The sequence below is a fragment of the Notamacropus eugenii genome, chromosome 5 (assembly GCF_028372415.1).
Source record: "Notamacropus eugenii isolate mMacEug1 chromosome 5, mMacEug1.pri_v2, whole genome shotgun sequence".
Taxonomy (NCBI): domain Eukaryota; kingdom Metazoa; phylum Chordata; class Mammalia; order Diprotodontia; family Macropodidae; genus Notamacropus; species Notamacropus eugenii.
Window position 1 is genome coordinate 232,611,294 of NC_092876.1, and position 16,928 is coordinate 232,628,221.

Here is a 16,928-nt window from a genome sequence, read left to right on the forward strand (position 1 = left end):
TTGGGGAAACTGGGCATGTGTGCCCCTGTGGATATAAGGGAGAGTTTCTTGCAATATGGTACAGTGTAAAGAGAGCTAGATTTGAAGTCACAGGTCCTAGGTTCAAATCTTGGCACTGCCATTTACCTCCTCTGTGACCTTGGACAAATTCCTCTGCCTTTATGGACCTTAGTTTCCTGATTTGTAAAGGAAAAAGAAAAGTAGCTGACCTCTACAATCTCTAAACTGATTAATTTTGCTCTTCGGGTTACTTAAATGCCTTTACTTTAAAAATAATGTGTTCTCTAGAATGGTTTGAGCAAAGGGAAGGAAGGAAAGAAGCATTGATTAAGCACCTACTGTGCACCAGGCACTGTGCTAAATGCTTTACAAATATCTCCTTTGATCCTCATAACAACCCTGGGACGTAGGTGCTATTATTACCCCCATTTTACAGTTCAGGAAACTAAGGCAAACACAGATTAAACGACTCACCCAGGGTCACATAGCTAATATGTGTCTGAAACTAGTTTTGAGCTCAGGTCTTTCTGAATCCAGGCCCAACACCTTATCTACTACATTACAGGCTGTATCTCTACGAGACAGGACTGAACTTACTCTACGTACAAGCTGTCCTATTTTAAAATTACAATACCTCTTTTCACAAAACTAACTTTTTGAATCATATGTAAGCAGAATATAAAGGTCATAAAATGATTTCTCTAGACAGTTATTCCTTCCACATCAAAAAGGGGTGGGTGGGCAGCACCCCCACAATCTGGAAATCCATGTAAAAATTTTTGGCCCTCCTTTCACACCAAAGAGGAAGTCTGAATTTTTTTCTTTTTCTTTCATGCGATGTTTACAGTACCTCATTGTAAAATGTAGGTTTATATGATGTAATACTATACACATATTTTGTGCATCTCTGAGTTTCTAAACTTTTTCTGTGTTGTCTGCTGGCTTTTGAGTGACATCTGAAGCTTCCATAAAACTCCCCCAAAATTCCCATTTAATTTCTTAAGCTGACCTATGATATATCAAAACCTAGATGGAGAAAGTTGCAGTGCGGAAGGGATATCCATAGTGCCTAATGTTTAAGGAGAGAATTCTAGATAACCTCATGATTAGGAAAAGGAATTACTCAAAAAATGTGAAAATTTAAACAAGAGTAAAATCAGTCCAGGGCAACTAGATGACACAGGGTGATAGAGTGCTAGACCTGGAGCCAAGGAAGACTCATCTTTCAAGTTCAAATCTGGCCTCAGGCACTTACTAGCTATGTGACCCTGGGGAAGTCACTTAACTGTTTGCCTCAGTTTCTTCATCTGTAAAATGAGCTGGAGAAGGAAATGGCAAAGCGCTCCAGTATCTCTGTCAAGAAAACCCCAAATGCGGTCACAAAGAGTCAGATAAGATTCAACAAGACTAGTCCATCTTCTATGTGCTGATCATGTTTCATTTAGAATAAGAATGAAGTAGAGAGAAAAATTTTATTTTCATTCCCAAATACTGAATCCTTTTTAAAAAATATATATTTCATATTGTATTTAGGTAGAACAAAACATTTCCCTCACCCCCAACAATAATTTAAAGGTTAAGTTTTGAGAGAAAATAGTAATTAATAATCTAACAGTTGACAAGTAAGGCAGGGACTGTTGCAATTTTTTTTTTGTTATCTTGCAGTACCTAACACAGCACTTGTACATAGTAAGTGCTTCATCAATCAAGCATTTGCTAAATTCTTGTTAGGCACACAAAACAGCTGAAATCCTCAGAGGACTTACATCATAAAAGGAATAAATAGCAACAGATACAAGGTAGTCTTGGAAGGTGGGGAGGGAGAAGGTGCTAGCAGCTGGCACAACCAGAAAAGGCCTCTTACAGGAGTAAAGCCCTTGAGCTTACTTAATCTTGAAGAAAATCAGGAATTCCCAACAAGGGGAGGTAAGGTGGAAGTATATTCCTGGTGTGCCAGTGCAAAGGCAATTGTAGGAAAGGATCCTTTACAATGAGCCATTCTACCTTATTCCAATAACTTCTGAACAGGAGAAAAAAATGTCTTTCACAAAGGAGACATTTCTAAGTTCCCCCTTCTTCCCCACATTTGTCTCCTTTTCATCTTTGGGTCACAGAGAAGCAGGTGGTGGACTCCTCTGGAGGGCAGCTGGTCATTTCTCATATGGCCTGATGACACACACTTTTGTGCAGCTGGGGAAGAAAGCTCTGCAGGGCCTCCTGTCTGGGTGAACTCTGTCTAGTGACCTGGAACTGTAGGAGTTTTCCTGGCTTGCTTTGCACAGGTCAGGGAAGGAATGAAGGAGATATCATAGTTGGGCTATATCTGAACTATAATTGATGGTCAGAGGGGAAGGTGTTTTCCATTGCTACAGATTCTGGAGTTTCACTGAAGCGTCTCTCATCTGAAACTCATGCTAAGCCAGAAAAAGAAATGAAAATACAATAAGTCTTAACATATCTTCAACATTAAATATGTTCTCTGAACATTTCCAAAGTGTATTTCTAAATGCCCGGCAGTTCTCTGTTGCCAGCTCTGCAGAAGTCTAACAAAAAGAACAGCTTGGTATTCATCCTGCCCTCAGGTAACCTCCCAATCCTGACTGAAATAAGACTGTGGACACTGTACAAAATATTCTGTTTGCCTTTGATACTGTCTTTGATGGACTTGTACTGGATTCTCCTTCCTCACACTTGGAATAGTAGTAGGAAAGCAGTGCAGAGAAACAGTTGCAAGTTGCAGACCATCCAGACTCCAGCTCTATTTCCTGGTGCCAGATGCTGTTTTCAGGCCTATATTACTCAGTCACAGGATCAGATTAGTGAGGGAGGAAAATGCGTGTATAAAAGTTTTTGAAACCAGAAACATAAACTATCAACAACCATCTCAAAAAACAGTTCAAAATTCCTAATAATCAGAGCAATGCAAATCGAAATAATCCTAAGAGATCACCTCACACTCATCAAATTAGTAAGATGATAAAAACTCATCATGGACAGGGCTTTGAATGAACGGATAAATAAATAAAGCATTTGTTAAGTGTTTCCTCTGTGCCAGGCACTGGGGATACAAGAACAAATAAGTAGGACAGTCCCTGCTCTCAAGGAACTAACATTTTAGTAAGGGAAGAATGTATAGAGAGAGAACGGAGAAATAGTCGAGGAGGAATGTTTTGGAGAAATAAGAGAGAATGGTGATTGGAGTAACAGGGTAATTGAATGAGATGACCTTTCCAGGAATAGTAGTTCTGGTCTGATTATTGTTCAAAGAGCCAGAGTCAAAAAATGATATGGAGATGACTGGGATATTAGCAGGGTAGGCCTGCCTGAGACTGGACAAGATAAGGTGAAACACTCACCAATCAGAGCCCAAGGTCAAAGGAGTGTGACCATTTCTTCTAAAGTATATAGGGGCAGGAAAGCAGATGGCCTGGCATGCAGATGGCTCAGAAGTGGGATGATGGTCCTGAAACTGGACAAATGAATGAAATGCTATGGGAAAGGAGGCCCCCTAAATCACCACTGGTGTACCCATGAATTGATTCAAGCATTCTAAGAAATAACTTGGAATTATGAAAAAAAATAACTAAATTGTTTTTAAAGCTTTGACCCAGAGATCCCACTACTAGGACTATACTCCTAGGAGGCTGTAATGCTATTGAGAGTTAAAAATCTTTCCCACTCATTGATGGCCTGCCCATTGAGGGAAGCTTGATTATTAGGGAAGGCCCACACCTTTTGTTAATTTTCTACTGAAGCACTGGTTCTCTAGGATTGTGATGCCCTCTGGTTCTGAAAAGTGTATAAATACTCTGAGATGAGGTTTTACTTTGGAGCTTACTCACTGGAAGTGTTTGTTTGGCTAGATGAGACTCTGGGCAGCCTCTAAAGATTCCCCCAGCTTTGAAAACCCAAATGTTGGTACTTCTCTATATGGTAACTATGTATGTATGGTCAGAGAGTTGGATCTGTCTGTTGATTTGTGATGGATGTATTGCTTATAGTCAGATAGTTGGAAGTCCTGTCTATTGAGTATTATTTCTTTGTATTTGCTCTGAAGTTCAGGGTGTTGACTTTTTCCCCTTAACTAAATGAATGAATGATATATGTGCTTGACTAAAGTGATTGTTGACCCTTCAAAAGTTACCTTTCCTTTTGGAAAAGCAGATCAAAGGACTTGTGATAGCAGGCCATCATGGATGTATCAGGGTGCTTGCTTTTACAGAGGCTGAATAACTAACATTATTGTTAATACAAAAAGGCAAAAAAAAAAACCCTACATTTGCATAAATCTAGGTCTTCTCAATAAGTGATGGGTTGAGTTCAGTGCATAAAAGTGCAGAAAAACTCTTCAGATGACAAGTTGTTTCTTTCCCTTCTGTTTCATGTTTTAGGCCAATCCAGATATATTTCTTTCTTTCTCCTCCTCTCAATTAGCTTTTCATTTAATTCTGTTTGAGTAATGAGCCTTTATAAACTTCCCAAATATCAATAAAGTACAACATCTGCTTATTCAAAATTATTCTATCCTATTGAAGATAAGTACAAAGGATTCTTTATGATAGATGTTAAAACTATCCTAAGATATCAATGTGGCACAGTTTCTGTTTCTAACCACATGTAGGAAAAAAGTGAAATTCTGAAAAGATAAATACAAATAACCCCAGCGGGAAATAAAAGAGGGAGTTATATGTCTAAAGAAACCTATATGGATGCATAAAGAGCTCATTGACCAGCTGAGATTTTAAAAATAGATATATAAAAAAAGGAAAGAAGATAAACTAGGATGATGGCAAAAGATTGGCCGAGTCCTGTGAGAATATTGGGAATGTTAAAGAATGAACCGTGACTGGCTAGGAACAGTAAGGACAACAGAAATAGTGTGCCTTGTATGTGTTTATTTACATACTGTGTCCTTTATTAGACTGTGACCTCCTTGGAGCAAGAACTATTTTTGTCTTTCTGTCCCCATTGCGCTTAAGACAGTAGGTACCTAGGGCATAGTAAATACTTAATGCTTGTCAATTGACTGATTGATAATGCCTCTATGAAACATGATAGATAATGATGCTATCCAAACACAGACTAGTGAAATGGAAGCATTTATCATACACAAGATGAGAGATTCTTTCAGGAAAGAAAATGAAGAAAAATTCAAGTTGGAGGAAAGAGGAGAAAGCCCCTAGTTGCTGAGAAACATCTCTCTCCAGAGCTGGGCATTCTGGGACTGCATTCAACCCTCACTGTTCATGGTGAGAGCAAAATCTGTCATTTTTGTCATCATCTGGTTTCTATACCAAGAAATCCATTGCATCCAAAGCTGCTCCGTGAACACTGTCTTGAACTCCTACCTGTTGTGCTGATGAGTCAGCCTGGGGAGCTGAAGATCACATAGACTCATTTTGACCCTGAGCAGGAGGAGTCAGAATATGTGTTTAGGAAATGGGTGGTAAAAGTGCTTTCTGTTGATATAACTTTTTGTATAAAATACCTTGGATTCTATTTTAAATAAATGTCCCCTTTACTGGGGACAGAAAACAGGAGTGCATGAGCTGTGGTTTTTAAATAGATGATGGAGCTAAACCTGAATGTGGTTTGGAATGATATCTACAAAAATATTTGGGGCAACATCATTTGTAGTAACAAAAAGTTGGACACAAAATGTTCTGATCAATTGGGGAATGGCTGAAGAAATCATATTGTGTGAATCTAGCAGAATATTCCCATGCTATAAGGCAGGCCTGCACAACCTGCAGCCTGCCAAAAGATTTCGGGTAGCCCACAAAAAATGTAGAAGAAAACATTCTCTCCATTTTTCACAGCCTCCTGAAATCCTTTGGTGTGTCCACAGGTCTGCACGCTGGAGGTTATGCAGGCCTCCTGTAAGGAAAGATAAATGCAACAAATTCAGAAAAAGATGGGAAGACTCATGAAATCACACAAAGCAAAAAAAGCAGAGCAAAAAGAACAATATGCACAATGACTATCATGATGCAATGAAGGCAACCAATACAACTGGGGTTGAATACAATAGATAATATTAGTAACTATAAGTACTAATTACAAAAATTAGTCCTATTGGTACCAAAGATAAAGCACAAATCTCTCCTTTCTGCTAATAATAAAACACAATACAGAAAAGTAGCATTCCATTTAATGCAACCTTTACTAAGCCCTGCTAAGTATCAGGCATTGCCCTAGATACTGAAAACACCAATATAAGATGGGAATAGTCCCTGCTCAGGAGGAGATGACATTCTAGTGAGGGAAAATAATAAATATACTGATGAATAAATATGAAATGTAGAAAAGCAGAGAAACCTGGGAAGACTTGTATGGACGGATGCAGAGTGAAGTGAACAGACCTAGAAGAGTGATTTATACATCATAACGATGCCATAAAATCAAACAATTTAGAAGAATTTAGAACTCTGATCACTGTAATCAACAGCCCTAATAATTCTAGAAGACTGATGATGAAGCATGCTCCGCACCTCCCAACAGAGAAGTGGTAAGACTCAAGGTGCAAAATGAGACCTATGTTTTCTTGGATATGGCCAATAGAGGATTTGTTTTGCTTGACTATGCTTATTTGTGACAAAAGTCTTTTTTTCCCCCTTTTTTTTTTTTCCAGTGGTGGGGGTGGGAAGGTATATCACTGGATACTCTGCTCTCCTCACAGAGAAAGAGTACAGGCTAGAATTATACCTATCTGACCCCTTAAATATTGTTAGTCTTGGGGAAATAATCCTTAGGTTCAAGCTGACTTCTGGTTGAACATGCTGTCAGATGTGATGAAAGTGTCAAATGGTTTTTCTTCATTAAAAAAAATCTTTATTACAAGGAAAAACTTGCTGGATAAGGAAAGGGGTGTACACCTGGAAGTAGATGTAACATAAGAACAAAAGTGATCAATAAAATCTGTAAAAAAAAAAAAAAAGTAAAACAAAGCTACAATTTAGAAGATGATTTCTAAATTTCTAGGTTGCCTTGAGGACAGTAGGAAGAAAACCTTGAGGCATCAGTACAGAATAGTAAAGAGAGCACTGAATTTGCTCCTGGGTTCAAATTCTCCTCTGTCCCTACCAATGTGATTTTGGATAATCAATCAATAAGCATTTATTGTCTTGTGTTAGACACTGGTAATACAAAGACAAAAACAAAACAATTTTTCCCTCAAAGAGACTAGGGAAGTCTCTCTGAGTTTCGGGTTCCTGATCCATAAAATGAAAGAGTTGTAGTAGGTTTTCTCTAAGGTAGCTTCTAGTTCCAAAATCTTAAATTTCCACTGGCTTCTGTGTTACTAAACGCTATGAAAACCTCCTAAACTCATCACATCTAGGGACTCTTCTTTCCAAAAGATCACCAGCAATAGCATCTGACAAAATCACATCTCTATAATGAACCTTTCTTTTCTTGACCATCCAATTTAATTTGTCCTATGAAAGAGAAAAGGAGGAAAGGAGAGAAAAGAGTGACATGGATTTTCTCCACCTGCCAGAAAGACATCACAGCTCAACATACAATTCATGCCCCTCCGTTGTTTGATGGAGCTCTTGAGCAACCATCTCTCTTTGTGGCATCAAACAGTGAAAATAGCCTGGAAAATAAAAGAGCCTCAAACAGTTACAGCTCCAGTAATTACTGACCCTATTCCATCTAGCAGCTTTCATCTTCATGGTGCTTCACAGGAGATAATTAGACCCATAAGCATTTAACTCCCAAGTGTAACATGCCTCCACCTCCATAGCTGCTAGTCAGATGCACCAAGCAGATCTTAAAAGGAAAGGCACGAAGACAACATTCAGATAATTACAAGACAACCCTGTCCCTGAAAAGTCCTTTAGGCCAGTAAAAACCTCATCAACTACCTAACTGTCTTGGGAAATGTTACTAGAATTATGAAATATGATGAGGCTGATGTCATCCACCTATTGATGAAAAAAAAACAAACCACTGACTTTGGAGTCAGGAGGCTTGGATTTGAATCTCATCTCCAACACCTAATTGGACCTATGACTTAACATCTCTTAACATTTCCTCCTAGATAAAGTCCTTAGTTAGGAGTCTCTAAACAGAAGGTAGAAGTGGTCCAGTTTCCCAGCCATGCAGGGCTAGATTCAAACAGTGCAATAAGGTTTTCTCCCAATTCCCACAAGTAAAAAAAGTTTTCTCACAAGACAGAATTTGAACCAGATCCAAATAATAAGAATAATATAATAGTAATACAATTGGGCAGCTAGGTGGTGCAGTGGATAGAGCACCAGGCTTGGAGTTAGGAAAACTTAAATTCAAATATGGCCTTAGATACTTACTATGTGAAAGTCCCTTAACCCTGTCTGCCTCACTTTCCTCATCAGTAAAATGAGCTGGAGGAGGAAATGGCAAACTGAGGGGACTGAGGGGATTAGGATGGCAAGTGGTTAATTGTGGGAATTAAGTGAACCACATGAACTCCACATTGTGTCTCAGTTTTGGAGTTAGCTTAGTGTCTATTCAATTATTGGTGCTTCAAGTACTTACTTATTGTGTGATTCTGGACAAATCACCTTACCTTCTCTAAGCTTCAGTTTTCTCATCTATAAATGGGGATATTAATAACACCTCCTTTATAGGGTTGTTGTGCAGATAAAAAAAATTATATATATATTATGTAACTTAGATATATCATATACATAATTTAATATATGTATATACACATATATAGTGTTTGCCAATCTTAAAGTGTTATATAAATGCTAGATATTATTTTATTATTATTCTTGTAGATGGATGAACACCAGAAAACATCTTAAGAAAACTTAGAGAGAGTGGTTTGGTTCTCAACACCAAAACCCACTGGGCTACTCTTTCCTTGAGAACAGACTTTCCCAACAGAATATTACTGCCTGTTGCTTAAAAAAGTTTTTTGTTTCCCCCTTATTCATCTCAAAAAGAATAGTCTCTCACTTGTCCCAGTGCAAATAAAGGCACTGTTAGAAACACGCTTGACCCTGAGAGGTATCAAAGAAAATTTATTAAAGCAGAGTTCAGAGGAATTGAATGCCTTGGCCCAAAGCAGACTCCACCCTCTTCAGGAGGAAGGAGTACTGGACACAGACCCAAGAGCATTTTTATACTGTTAGTTCAGGACAGATCCTCCCATCAGAAGACAGATTGGTCTGTTCTCCATTAGGTGACCATCTGCTCTCCATGCCTCCTTGATATGTTTCCCCCTTAACATATGAATTGTGCCTAATTTTGTGCTATCTCTCCCACCTGGGCGGAGAAATTAACATACATGAGATTCATTAAGCAAGTGTAGTGAAGGAAAGCTTTCTCCCAGCTGTTCTTGGTCATTTTCCCCGACCACTTTAGGCTGGTTTCATACCTGCACCCCTTTATCAAGAACTTTGTGCCCTAGCTCTCCAGCGCTAGGGCCGCCTCTCGCTCTTCCAGCCCAAGCCAAAAGAGAAGGGGGTGTGTAAGGAGAAGTTTTCAGGAACGTGGCTCCTACCAAGCAAACTGCCCATCAATCCACCAGTGGTAAAGCCCCCAGGAAGCAGCTCGCTACAAAAGCCGCTGGCAAGAGTGCACCCTCCACTGGAGGGGTCAAGAAGCCTCATGGCTGCGGGCTGGGTACTGTGGCTCTCCGTGAGATCCCACGGTACCAGAAGTCCACCCAACTTCTGACTCGTGCGTGAACTTGCGGGGGACTCCAGAACAGATCTGGGCTGCCGGAGTGCAGCAGCTGGAGGCAAGTGAGGACAGCAGCCCATGTGCTCTCCACCCCACACGTGGCACCCTCGTGCCCAAAGCTATCCAGCTGGCACGCCGCGGACGTGGAGAACGGGCTGTAACTCCACTATGGTGGGAAGCATTCTTCATTCTCAAAACAGAAAAAAATCTCTTCTTCCTGTTATCGGTAGTTCTGAACGTTAGATATTTTTTCCCATGGGGTCCAAAGGTACCTAAGTATAGGATTGCGGATGGAAAAATAGGGGACAGAATCAGGTATTGGCAAGTGTTTTCCATTTTCATTTGTGTGTGAATTTTGAACATAAATGCGAGGACATAAAGCATTAATGCGGTCAAAAAAAATGTTTCCGTGAACAAGTTTCAACGATTCAACTTTATAACAATTACAAATAAACCTGTTAAATTTTTCTGGACAATGCCAGCATTTGGATTTTTTTAAAAAGTAAATTTCTTATTGATGGCAACGAAATGGTGTTGGTAGCATTTTTATCATATGGTAGATTCCATCTATTCACTATACTTTTCTAACTGAGTTGTCCTACATGCAAGTACATGTTTTTAATGGTGTCTGTCTTCTGCGCTGTTCCTGTAAGTTTGCTATTAAAATATATTAAACTAAAAAAAAAAAAAAACTTTGTGATTTTCTGAAGGCCACTGTTTGTCTCCTGATTGATTGAGTCCACCTGAAGTCTGCTAGTTTTCTTATTATCTGACTTATTCTCAGTGACTTCATTAACTAGTACCTGTAGAAACTCAACTCTTTGCTGCCTCTCACAACACCATCTATTAAGATACCCAAGACAATGGGGCTTTTCAAATATTCCATTTTTAGAACTCAGCAAAAAATAAAGTTCCCAAAGGCTACACAAAAGGAATTCCAACCGTGTGCCATATTCTAAAAACCAATGATTCCTTTACAAAACAAGTTGTAAACAGATGATAGTTGGTTCATAAACTTTTTTATTTCCCAATAAAGAGAAGCAGATACTGACTTAGGATCTTCCAATGCTCAAAAACTTGGAAGAATACCAAAGAAGATGAAGCTAGGGGTAGAAAAGTATGGCACCAAAGGATGGTCCAGGCAGACCCATGAGGATCACAGAGCCCTGCATGTTCTAGAATGATTGGTCAAATATCTGTCAAATGACTGTAAGGGGCTGGGAAATAGGGGTTCCATATTCTATCTGTGACCTTTGAGGCTTATTCTGGGATATAAGTGATGAAGCCCTACTGCTAAGACTTATTTGAGCCTCCCTTTGGTTCTAATTTTCCTTTACAACATAACGAACATAGAAATATGTTTAATATACATTGTACATGTATAACCAATATCAGATTGCATGTCATCTTGGGGAGGGAGGTTAGGAGGAAGGGGGAGGAAATTTAGAACTCAAACCTTATGGAAATGAATTTGAAAACTAAAAACAAATAAATAATTTTTAAAGGGGAAGAAAGACTTGTTTTAGCTTTGTACCCCTGGAACAGGAATCCCTCAGTAGAGAGAGAGAGTTCACTGAAATAACATATCATTCAAATCCAATAGTCCCTGGGACCTGCTTCTCTTCTACCACCTGCCATGTGACAATGACACACTGAAGCACAGATAAATTTAATCAGTATGTTTGTGTTAGACCATACACTGGGTGTGCAACAAGTAAAATCTGAAATAACTGAGTAAACAAATGTTTGAACTTCCAAACACACTGATTCATTAAGCAATATATTCCAATTGCAAAACAAATCGGCATCAGGTCTCTTTAGCTTGGCACTAGACCCTGAATACAGGGGAACGCAGACTTATGCATTGTTGTTGTTCAGTCATTTGAGTTGCATCTAATTCTTTGTGACCCCATTTGGGGTTTTCTTGGCAAAGATACTAGAGTGGTTTACCGTTTACTTCTCCAGTTCATTTTACAGATGAGGAAACTGAGGCAAACAGGGTTAAGTGACTTGCCCAGAGTCATACAGCTAGTAAGTGTCTGAGGCCAGATTTGAACTTTTATAAAGATGAGTCTTCCTGACTTCAAGTCTGCCACTCTATCCTCTGTGCCATCTAGCTTCCCCTTTTATGCCTTAAAAGAAAAAAATTAACAGGATACAAATCACAACACAAGGTTAGATAATCTGATTTCTAATTGGAGGAAAATTTAGGGGTTTTCTGAGTTGGGAAGGGGAGAGGGAACAGATGCAATTCCCTGAAATCAGAAAAAGAATTAAACAGTAACAGACTGACTAGTATGAAGCTAGTTTTCAGGTAAGATATATGGGGTGCTTGAGATGTATAATTGTGAGAAAACTCCTTGCATTAATCTTCATATCAGACTGAGTTTCTGGGCAGCATAATCTAGGTCCTTAGTTAAGTGTCTCTAAGTAGCAGGAGTTCAAATCTGGCCTCAGTCAGACACTTAGTAGCTGTGTGACCTGGGGCGAGTCACTTAATCCTGTTTGCCTCAACTTCCTTATCTTTAAAATGAGCTGGAAGAAGAAACAGCAAACCACTCCAGTATCTCTGCCAAGAAAACTCCAAATGGGGTCATGAGGAATCAGACATTACTAAAACAACTGAACATCAAGCAGCAGGTAGAGGTGGTCCTGCTTCCCAGCCACACAGGATTCAAAGAATGCAATAAAGGTTTTTTTCCCACAATTTCCATAAATAAATAAAGTTTTCTCAGAAGACAGAAATTGGTCTAGATCCATAATTGAATAGAAAGGGAACTGAGCTAGCTGCAGAATTGAGTCATACAGTCAGTGTGGTTCACTAGATTCCCACAATTCCCTCAGGTGGACTTCTCTTCTTTTTCAGGGAGATTCTAAATCCCCCACAGCAAGGAGTAACTACCATCTGAAATAAGTTGGAACATGAAGGAGTGACTACAGAAGGTTCTTTTCTCCCTAGGACTTACTCTTTCTAACATCTCTTTTTCCATAGTTCCTACAAAAGACAGCTTCAGGTTTTCTTAAGGCAGTGAAATAATTATGGAATTGTTTACAAAATACAAGGTCAAAAGGCTCCATAAAAGGAAGAAATACCCACACAGAATCTACCAAACCAATGGCTCTTTCATAAAAACATTCTGGATGATTTTGCACTATTTGTATAAGGAATGTTATTGAAGTTCATTCCTCTGTAATTGTTTTGCTGTTAGCAAGGAAAACAGTTCTTTTCTCTGTTACCCACTAAAGGCTGTATGGTCATTAAAAAAAAAAGAATGATGCCCCACTGGTAGCTGTGGATGCCATGAATATCACTGCCAAAGTCAGTGTTTTGTAAACATGTGAGAACGCAGCTGTGACAGAGAGTTCTGTTCTCCTTGGTCAACAAGAACTCATTCAAAGCTGAAACAGAACTTATCACAAATGGAGCTTTTTATATGAAGGCAACTCATCCATATAACTGCTTTCTCACTGAGCAATTAATATGTGGATATATCTATATCTACATATATCAGTCTAGTTCTTTGTATATGGAAATATTTGCATTTATTGATGATAGTTAAAGTTCAAAAAAACATTAAAAATAATAATAAATAATAACTGAATAAGTAACAAAAAGGATAAAGAAGAGCTGCAAAACTTACTCAGGAAGCCTAAACCCATGATGCCCAGTGTGGCAGAAATGTACATTTTATCCTCAGCAAATTTAGGTCCTTCCCAGAGATAAATTATGTCACTCACATCACAGTTCCCTGAGGTGCCTCATGTACCTCCTCAGAGACATGTCACAAGGGCACTGGTAGTATTTTTCCATTTTACCATTCTTTGGGGTAAAAATACATGTAGGCTACATTGCCTACTTCAGCAAAAGATGTGTCCCATATATCGCCACACAGATCTGCTCTCCATGGTGCTTGCAACCTGCTTCAGAGTGCTGGGAACGAAGGCTCTGATCTGGCTATGGAGATTATGACTATAATTTCAGGGCCAGCAATCATTCAATCAGTTGACAAGCATTAAACACCCATTATGTGCCTGGAACTATACTAAGCACTAGGAACAGAAAGACAAAAATCAATTTCTGCCCTCTAACAGAGTAGAGACAGCATGTGTGTGTGTGGATCCATATACATACACATGTCCACATATATACAAACACATGCACATGTACAAATGCATATATATTATACATAATAAATGTAAGTTAAGTTTAGGGAGCAAGTGTACTAGCAGTTGTGGGGAATTGGGAGAGGCTTCATGAAGAAAGCATGCTTTGAGTTAAGTTTTGTAAGAAATCAGAGATTCCAAGAGTCAGAGACAAGGAGGGAGGACATTCCAGTGCAAAGACACAGAGATGGGAAGGGGATTGTCATGTATATGCTGAACAGTGCATAGGTCAGCATGGTTAAATTGAAAAGGGCAAAGAGGGGAGTAATGTCTAAGAAAACCAAAAAGGTAGAAAGGTGTCAGGTTTTGGAGAGATTTAAATGCCAAAGAAAGGGGTTAATATTTAATCCTAGAGGTAATAAAGAGTCAGTGGAGCTTATTGAGAAGGAAGGTGTGCTATGATCAGATCTGTGCTTTAGAAAGAGCTGGATGACTGACTTCAAGGCTGTAAACCTTTGTGACTAGAAGGATGCTTTTGTCCTCAATAGAAATAGAGAAGTTTAGAGGATTCATTGGTTGTACCAAGGCAGTAGTTGAGTTCATACTCAACAGCAGTTGAATATGCCAGTTCCTTAGGAGTTTATAAGCCCAAGATGTACAACAGATCAGAATCAGTTCAAAGAAGGGCTGGCCGAATCCATCCAGGATGCTGGATATCTTGCTGGATCCTAAAGGGGATTGATGATTCCATCCAGAGAGCTGACATACTGTTGGCATGCACCCATAAGTTTACCTTTATCATGATTCATCTCTGTTTCTAGCTGGGCCTGCTCCAGATCTGGAGGACCTCCCCACAGCCCTCCATCAGCTCCACTGCCTCAAACACAGAGGAGCTTCATCACCCTCGTCACCAACCCTGAATCATATTAGCTGAACAAATCCAAGAAGTCACAAAAAGTCTGTGCTTCTGTTGTGAGTTTTCTAGCCATTCCTCTGCTAATAAGCAAAGAGGTTTATAGGTAATGAGGAGCAAGTAAGGTGGAGAGAGAGACAGAAAAAAGAGAGACAGAGAGACAAAGAGAGAGACAGAGAGAAAGAGGAGACAAAGAGAGAGACAGAGAGACAGAGACAGAGAGAGCCATAGATGGGACTTCACCTTTCCAAGGAAGAATTCCCTAGCAATTAGAATTACCCCAGGGTAGAGTGAACTTCCAAAGAAAACAGCTGATTTCTTCTCACTGGAGCTCTTCAAGAAATTGCTAGATGTCTAGTTGTCAGGGGGAAAGCTGTAGATAGAAGAAAGTCATACTCAAGAATGGGTTGACAGAGTTGGTCTTTGAGGTCCCCATCAGCTCCAAAATTCTGTGATGCTGTGACAACAAAATCAACAATTGATGCAATAGCATGATATAGCAGCCAAAAACTAATGTGATCTAATTCTTCATAAAGGAAGGTAGGTGATAGTTATGTTGTACTTTGCCTAAGTCCAGAGTATTATCTTGAGTTCCAGGCACCATATTCTAGAGACAATGCTTATAAACTGGAGAGTTCCAGAGAAGGGCAACCAGAATAGTAAAAGTCCTCAAGATCATACAATATAAGTGTTGGTTGAAAAAACTAGGGATGTTTATCTTGAATAAGAGAGGACTTAGTAGGATTGTGATATGTGTCTTCAACTTAGAACTCCAGTTTTCTTATTTTTTACTCCTCCCCATGTATTCCTGAATTCAGTGACTCAGGCCTTCTTGCTATCCCTCCTACATGACAATCCATCTCCTGACTCTTTATTTTCACTGATGGTCTTCCATATCTGGAACTCTCTCCCTCATCATCTCTGCCTACTGGCTTCCACGGCTTCCTGCAGGTCTCAACAAAAATCCCATCTGCAAAAAACTTTTCTCAGTAATCTTTAACGTTAGTGTCTTCCTTCCAAGATTATCTCCAATCTGTCCTTTCTATACATTGTTTGCATACTGTCTCCACCCATTAGACTGTGAGCTCCTAGTGACGGTCCTTTTTGCCTTTCTTTGTAGCCTCAGTATTTAGCATAGTGCCTGTCACTGAATAGGCACTGAGTAAATGCATGTTGACTTGACTTCAAGTTTTCAAGAACTGTCATGTGTAAGAAACATGAGACTAATTTTGCATAGTCCTGAAAGGCAAAGTTAGGAAGATGTGAAGTCTTGCTTATCCCTTGCCATTTCAGAGTATACTACTTTGATTATTCAGTCTATGAAAATATCCTACTAAGCCTACTTTTCTGTATTGCTGCAAAAGTATCAAATTCTCTACTGCAGATTCCATCCCCAATTACAACTTTTCTGGTCGATAGCCTCCGATGTATTGATTGAACAGCAAACATCCAACAATTTAGAATCGTAGCTGGAAGCTTACAGGCCATCTAGTTCATTTTATAGATAAGGAAACTGAAGCCTAGGGAGGTAATTACTTATGCAAGGTCACACTGGCACTGTCAAATACAGGATCTGAATACAAGATCTCCAGTGGCATAGTTGTATAGACTGCAAAAGGGGTCCACGTCAGAAAATGGGTTAAGAATCCCTGAAGTGAGAAATTCCACAAGCAAGAAAGACATCCAAAAAGTCATGTGGAGATCATCAACATTTCCTTCCCACTCAGCCCTGGCTGTCAGTATTTGGGTTTGTTCAGTGGGACTAAGAGGTGGGGAGCAGAAGGAGGAGCTCTGGGAAGGGGGAAGCTTGAATAAAGCCTAGCCACACAAAGGATGGGACAGCACATAAACTGGCAGCCCTGCTGCCCCCCGAGGGGTGGGCGCTGCTGGCTCCTACAGGGCCAGCACCAGCACCAGCACCAGCACCAGCACGCCAGCGCGGGGAGCCTTCCTTGACCGCTGGGAGAGCCAGTGGACAGGAAGATTTCTGACCGAGCTGACCAATCCCCAGGGACGGGGAGGGATCCTTGCTGATGCTGCACCCCCAAAACCCAGAAGGAGGGCAGAAGGAAGAGGACAGTTTGCTATTCCCCAAAGCCTCCACAAAGGGAACAAACACTGAAGTCGGAAATGTGCAGAGGTAATCTTCCTTACGACAGGGTCCACCCAAGTAGTTAAATCCAGGGCAGAGCTTTAAAGCCAAGGAATCCAAGGGATCAGAGGGAGGATGAAGGGG

The 16,928-nt window shown here is 39.8% G+C and overlaps 1 pseudogene; it reads left to right on the forward strand.

Moving 5' to 3' along the window:
- The first annotated feature begins 2,506 nt into the window (after nt 1-2,506).
- On the forward strand, nt 2,507-16,814 carry LOC140507810 (histone H3.3A-like; annotated as a pseudogene).
- Nucleotides 16,815-16,928: the final 114 nt, after the last annotated feature.